Raw genomic sequence first — 6,302 nt, forward strand, 5'->3', positions numbered from 1 at the left:
TTTTCCATTTTTTTTTATTCTAGAAATAAACTAAAGAGAAAAGAAAAACACCAATTAAAATATTAGCAGGGCACGCATCAATCTGAACTACTGGCCAACAGAAAAAAAAAAAAAAAAAAAAAAAGTCCTAAATTTAGTCTGTTTCAACATGGTAACATTTTGTAGTGTTCAGAGCCACAAAAGAGAGACACACCACAACAACTTATATGTAGCAATAGCATTTTATTTCAACATTACCAATTCTAAGCCACGATACTGAATGACAAGATCTACTGGCTGCAGCAGTTCATGAACCCGACTAACAAAAACATATGGGATATTTTTGTCTTTCAAGTCAGAGACCAATTAATTTTTAATAAGCTTAAATTAAAAATGATTATGTTCTTTCTTACTTAAATACATGTACAGAGTTTAACATCTGTTAGTAACAAGTCACCATTCACAAGCTCATAGTATGAATTAACAAGGCAAAGTGCTTTCAGGATTGCATTGTCACATAAGGAAATGAATGGCTTGAGGTCTTTTTGTGGGGTTGAAAGGGTGAGGGTTCGCCTTCCTCAGGTCAAGGAGGGGGTCACGTGACCGTCCTGACAGATTCAGGCAGAATTCACCGAAATCGCCCCGCTCCCCCAGGTCCAAAATGGATATGTACAGAGGTACAAAGTTGGCAGGGTGGCATATAGCTAATGCGGATTAGTCAGTGACCGGAGTAGTGTTTTTGGAAGGGCGTAAGGCTAGGGAACTCCACATACCCCATATTTTAGTACAGAATGAATGTTCATAACTCAAACCAACCAACCCCCTTTCAAACCCCCAACACCAGTAGAAAATTGAGTTGTTGCTTCAGTACCAAAGTCATACAACCATCCACGCATTCTACTGAACTCGACCAGATACACGTACATACCATGAAGAGCTGTAAACTTGAGTTCAGAGCGCTCACAGTGAACATTTAGAAGTGAGAGAAAGTGAAAGAGACAAAAAACGGAAGGAAAAATGAACACTAATGTAAATGCCAGCTAGTATAGGCTGATATTTTCCCTGTTTTGTCAAAATAAAGCAAAGAAGGAGTGGCGGAGGCAAGACACATATGACATCATTTGAAATATAATCGGGAAAAAGCTGGATTCAAAGAAAAAAAAAAAATCATAATACAGTCTGGCTTCACATTCCAGTGGTACTCTGTTGTGTATACACTTATGTGTATCACACAAATATCATGTTACACATAGACAGACACACAGTCAAGTATGCTAACTGTCATCTTATATCACCTTTTGTTGGTTATAAGTTATATATCTGTTCATATACATATAGATTTCCATTTGTCATCAACAATTGGTGGAGTTTTCAATGCATCAAGCTGTAACACAGAGGTAGGATAATGCTACTTAAAAATGCCTCACGTTTCGCTAATTCTAAACCATTGTATCGGCGATGGGTCAGGCTTGAAGCAGAGCGGCAGGTGTTTTACGCAAGCAAGTGGTGATCTTATTGGTTGACACGGAATCAGTGTGATGTCGTAGACCCTGCAATGGTCCCAGGCTTCTGCTGGTGATGGTATCTCCTACACGTTCAACTTAAAGACAGGATAAGAATATTTGCAGATATGTCGATGAGGTATACAGGGTTGATATGACCCCTGTTTGTTGCACTCACACACACAACACATACACACTGGGTGCTGCCCTACACGATTGCTTGCTATGTTTCCATTGTCGAAACAATTAGCAGATAACGGCTTGGAGTATATATATACTCCAGTATATAGTGCAGTTGTGTGTGTTTTTTTTTTTTAAAGTCAGGGTCACATTTCCTTCATGTCGTAATGCTTTTCAAAAACTTGGCATGTTCAAGCAGAGCTTGGAAGCAGTGACAGTAACCCTTTTTTAGCGGGAATCCATCTCAACCGATTGATTCTGCATTTCGGCAATGGAAACAGAGCCACAGTGTAGCACTTTAGCTTTTTTTTTTTCATAACAGCAATCTTTTGGAAAGTCTTAAAGACGGTGGGTCCTAGTGAAACTGGATTCAAACACGGGATGCAGGAGATCCGCTCGATTAAAGCCAGTCGCTTCAAAATGGCCAAATCCTGCACGCATCCAATTCACATTCAGTTTGAGTGAAATAAGGCTCTCTCAGCACTGAAATCTCTTATGTTGGATTCAGTTACAAGAAGAGGGTGTTAACCTAAGGTGCCGCAGATTACATAGCCAGGCCAAAAGCAGCCAGAGCCAACAAATCTTTAGAAATATACAATTGTCTCTTGATACTTGTATTGCTTGTTCTTGAATGAAATCAAGTGGCCATCTCTACAGAGACATACATTGGTCCTATGTTGTGAAATACTAGATTACTTTATTCAGTGTGCTCCCTGTGATATGAAATACGAAAGCATTTATTGTTTGAAGCCAAAATGAAGGACCTTGTTGGTCATTCAGATTTTCTGAAGATAATTATTTGACTTCTGGTATTGGTTGTCAACAGTACTTCTGTTTTGTACAATGAAATTCAAAAAGGAATGTTTCTTTATGACACAGGATTATTTTTTTTAAAACTTCCGAAGACATTTAAAGACAAATATTGGGATCTTGATGTCAGACCAAAAAAGAAAAAAAAAAAAAGATCCAAAGATAAGCAACGAAACGTTCTTTGGTACCGCAAAACATATGGCCCAAAGTTCAAATGTTGTGTGGGGAGAAATAAAACCCTGCATATTTCACTGCTGACAACAACAACAACAACATTCAAGGTACCATTTCCAAATAGAACCATCACATCTCTAATCCAAAAAAAAGAACTGTAATTCTAGGCAATGCGCTTTGATTTTGGTATCAAATCAATTGATTAGAGGTAAATGAACAAGTCTTAACACACACCAACACACACACACACACACACACACAAATGCTTAACATGCCACGAAAGCAGACACTGACTTTAAGTGGCACTGGAGAAGGTACGTGGAAAACGGCACTCTCTGACCTATCAACCGATGAGCAAACAGAAATGCCATCTTTCCAATAAGCAAGAAGTATTGATAAGGCTTTGACACCCATCACAGTTTCCACCAAGTCCATTGTACATTCCACAAGAAAGTGCCACTTATGGAGGCAAAGCAGGAAGGAGTTCAAATTTGTACAATCCAAAAAAATAAATAAGTGAAATAAAATACCCTGCTTAAAAAAAAGAGAGGGCATTTTCCTCCATTAAGGATACTATGGCGCACAAAAAAAGTTATTGCACTTCAGTCCATTTCAGGTGGTTACTTTGACGTCGATACAACATAGAGAACAGGAGTCATGCCAACATTCTACAATACACTGGGTTACAACTAATCTCCAATGCATTACCACACAAAAACGACACGGCACGTCTACTTCACTAGAGTTCACACATTGTTAAACTAAACATGATTTTTCCATACAGTTTGAACAGGTCACTAGCTAGAACCGATCAAATGTTTTGTCGTTATGGTTTCATTCAGTTTACAAAAGTTAATTATTCATCTGCGGTGTCGTGACAAATTTTATCGCGAGTTTTGATGGCTCAAAACGCAACCACGTGGATGGTGGCTATTTTTGAAACTTGTTGTTCATTCATAAGGCTCACTAAAGGTGTTAATGGAAGACCATACCCTGTGGCATGTACTTGATAACAAAAGGCACAATCCCACATACTCATCACAAAGTGTAGTACTTTAAAGAGATGATGAAGATGCTTACAGACTCACAAGAAATAGCAGCATGCCACGCAAAGCAGTCATTTTCTCAACCGAAGCCAACAAGCATGTAAGGTCAGTGTTAGATTTACAGATGAACGTCTGAAGATCTGTAATCGGTCAATGAACTATGCAACTCTGCAAGATAAAAGGAAGTATTCCTGCATAGCTTTTTTTTTTTTTAAATATGAAAATGTTTTTTAAAGGGATCCCTACGTGCCCTGTCAGATCAGCCATTCAGTCAGGCTCCGCTGGTCTTCTAACTAGCCTTATGAAAACTTGCTGCTGGCGAGAACAACAAAAAGCAGCTATTCGAGATTAGATCATTCGCTTGCAGTTTTACAATTTGAACTATTAGCGCTTACGGAGTAGAAACATGAAGTAACACTAAGCCAGGGTGAAGGACATCATCAAGTTCAAGAGCACCCCTTGAGAACGCCAATGTTTTCCAATTCAAGGCCTCAGAACGTGACCTTAGGATTCCAGTTGAACGAAGCATGCGTAGCTAAAAGCCCACCCAAATTTCATGTACCAGTGTATGTATGTATATATATATATAGCATGATAGATTTTAAGGACAGCAAGTTTGAGGTAAGATTGCCACGTCAAGGCAATTCTGACCACACTTCTTGAGGAATTATGTACAGCACATCTTCTTGTGCTCTTGTTATTTACCTTGTTAGAAATATTTGCATTTATAACAGCACACAAGTATTCACTACCTAAATGTTTCAACTAAGACAGAATAATGGGGAGAAAATGTATCTACTCGTTCTTGTATAAACTAATTTAGCATTGGATAATACATTCTTAGATGTATTCCCAGATCGTTTACCATTCACTACCCGTGTTCCCATACTGATTTTTGCAAATTGGTGTTTTTATAAATCAGTACTTTAAATGCTTCATCTAGGAGAACCTAAACAAACACTAGCAGATTTTTGCTTAATGAGTAAAGTTGGTCAAACATTAGCTGTTCCAAATACATTTTACAGCTAAAGATTTGAAACAAATGTATTCTGTTCTAGTGCAAAAACTTCTAATAAATTCCATGAAAATTATTATTTTGAGGCCAGAAGCCATTATGGTACATCTTTCAGCAAAACAACCTATAGAACAGTGTGCTTCTTATGAATCTCATCGAAACGAGATCCCAGGTTAACAAAATCAAAATCTCTCAAGTCCTACAACTGCTGAACTATCCGTTTCCTCTTAAGGCAAAAAGTTGAGAGATAGACGTAGGTTAAATGAAACGGGTGTTTTGAGTATTGCCTTAAATGGAGGTGTCTTCAAGTAGTAGGGACGTTGAGGTCCACTGAGGTAAAACAGACATTCTATCAGCCATTAATACCTTTGGAAAAAAAAAAAAAAAAAAGATACTGATACAAAAACGCGAGGATGGACATACAATAAGTACATTAAGTTAGCTACAATAAATCTGCTTTCCAACAGAATGGTTACAATTATTAGACTACTATAGTCTCCAGCTGCCTACATGTAATTGCAACCATTATAACTTGGTCAACAGGAAATGAAAGCTGGCCCTTCATAGCAAAGTTGCGTAAAAAAAAAAAAAAAAAACAAAAAAAAAAAACAACAAGCTCAAAATTTGCTGATCAAGAATAAAACAAGAAAAGCTATGGAAATGTCAAATTTGCCCTTCGGTTTATAATGAAATTAAGGCATTTCATAATTACATTGCTTAAAAATAAACCTCAAATTATCAATGGTTTGTGGGAACTATCGATTTTTATGGAAAATTTATAAAATATAATTTCTGAAGGAGCCATTGACTGAATGACTCAAATCCGGCTACTCAATTTATATGGGAAAATGCTAAGTTATACTTAGCCATGAAAGCTTTCAGATGGAGGTGATCTCCACCAAAGGTTATCCAGCCCATCAGTATAGCTCAGTTACGAATATACTGGCATTTTTAGACAGTCTGATTGTGAACGTACTGGCATTTTACAATAAATAACGCACTATGTGGATCTTCAAAAAATATATAATGGGCACAGTAGCTTATGTTAGCTTGGACTTTGTTGGGTTTTTTTTTTTTTTGGTAATGGTCTTGACGCACACTCAAAAACTGAACCCAAGGAACCATTCATTCACATTTTTACAAACGTATCAAAATGAGAAAGGAAAAATAAAAGTTATGGCACTAAATGATTTAGGGACGAAACCTCCCCTTATGAGTACTTTACCCTACAAAAAAAAAAAGTCTTGCCACTTTGTGACCGGTTCCCTTATTGTTCGTACACAGGACATCTAATGCACCAACTCAGTCTATTAAAAGTTCTGAAAGGGTTCAGTTCAAAAGTTCCTGTTGTCAAGCTAATTATTTAATCGCTAACTACTGCATACAAGTTTTTCACCAACATCGAAGCAAGCTGCTACCATCATGGCATAAATTCGACAAAAGAATTAAAAGATTTAAGTGCAATGCCAATACGACAATTAGAAATTGGAGGAATTAAAACAAGTACGTTTTAGTTTGTTTTGGCTGGATAAGAATAATTTTCGTTAATAAATTTACAAAGATCCCCTCAAAAAAAAAATTAGCTCCAAGATACAA

The 6,302-nt window shown here is 37.2% G+C and overlaps 1 protein-coding gene across 1 annotated transcript in view; it reads right to left on the reverse strand.

The window, feature by feature from the left end:
• The window catches only part of LOC132118370 (diacylglycerol kinase alpha-like), a 109,158-nt gene that overhangs the window by 49,456 nt on the left and 53,400 nt on the right, over positions 1 to 6,302 (reverse strand). The window lies entirely within an intron of this gene.

Source organism: Carassius carassius, chromosome 37 (genome assembly GCF_963082965.1).
Source record: "Carassius carassius chromosome 37, fCarCar2.1, whole genome shotgun sequence".
NCBI lineage: Eukaryota > Metazoa > Chordata > Actinopteri > Cypriniformes > Cyprinidae > Carassius > Carassius carassius.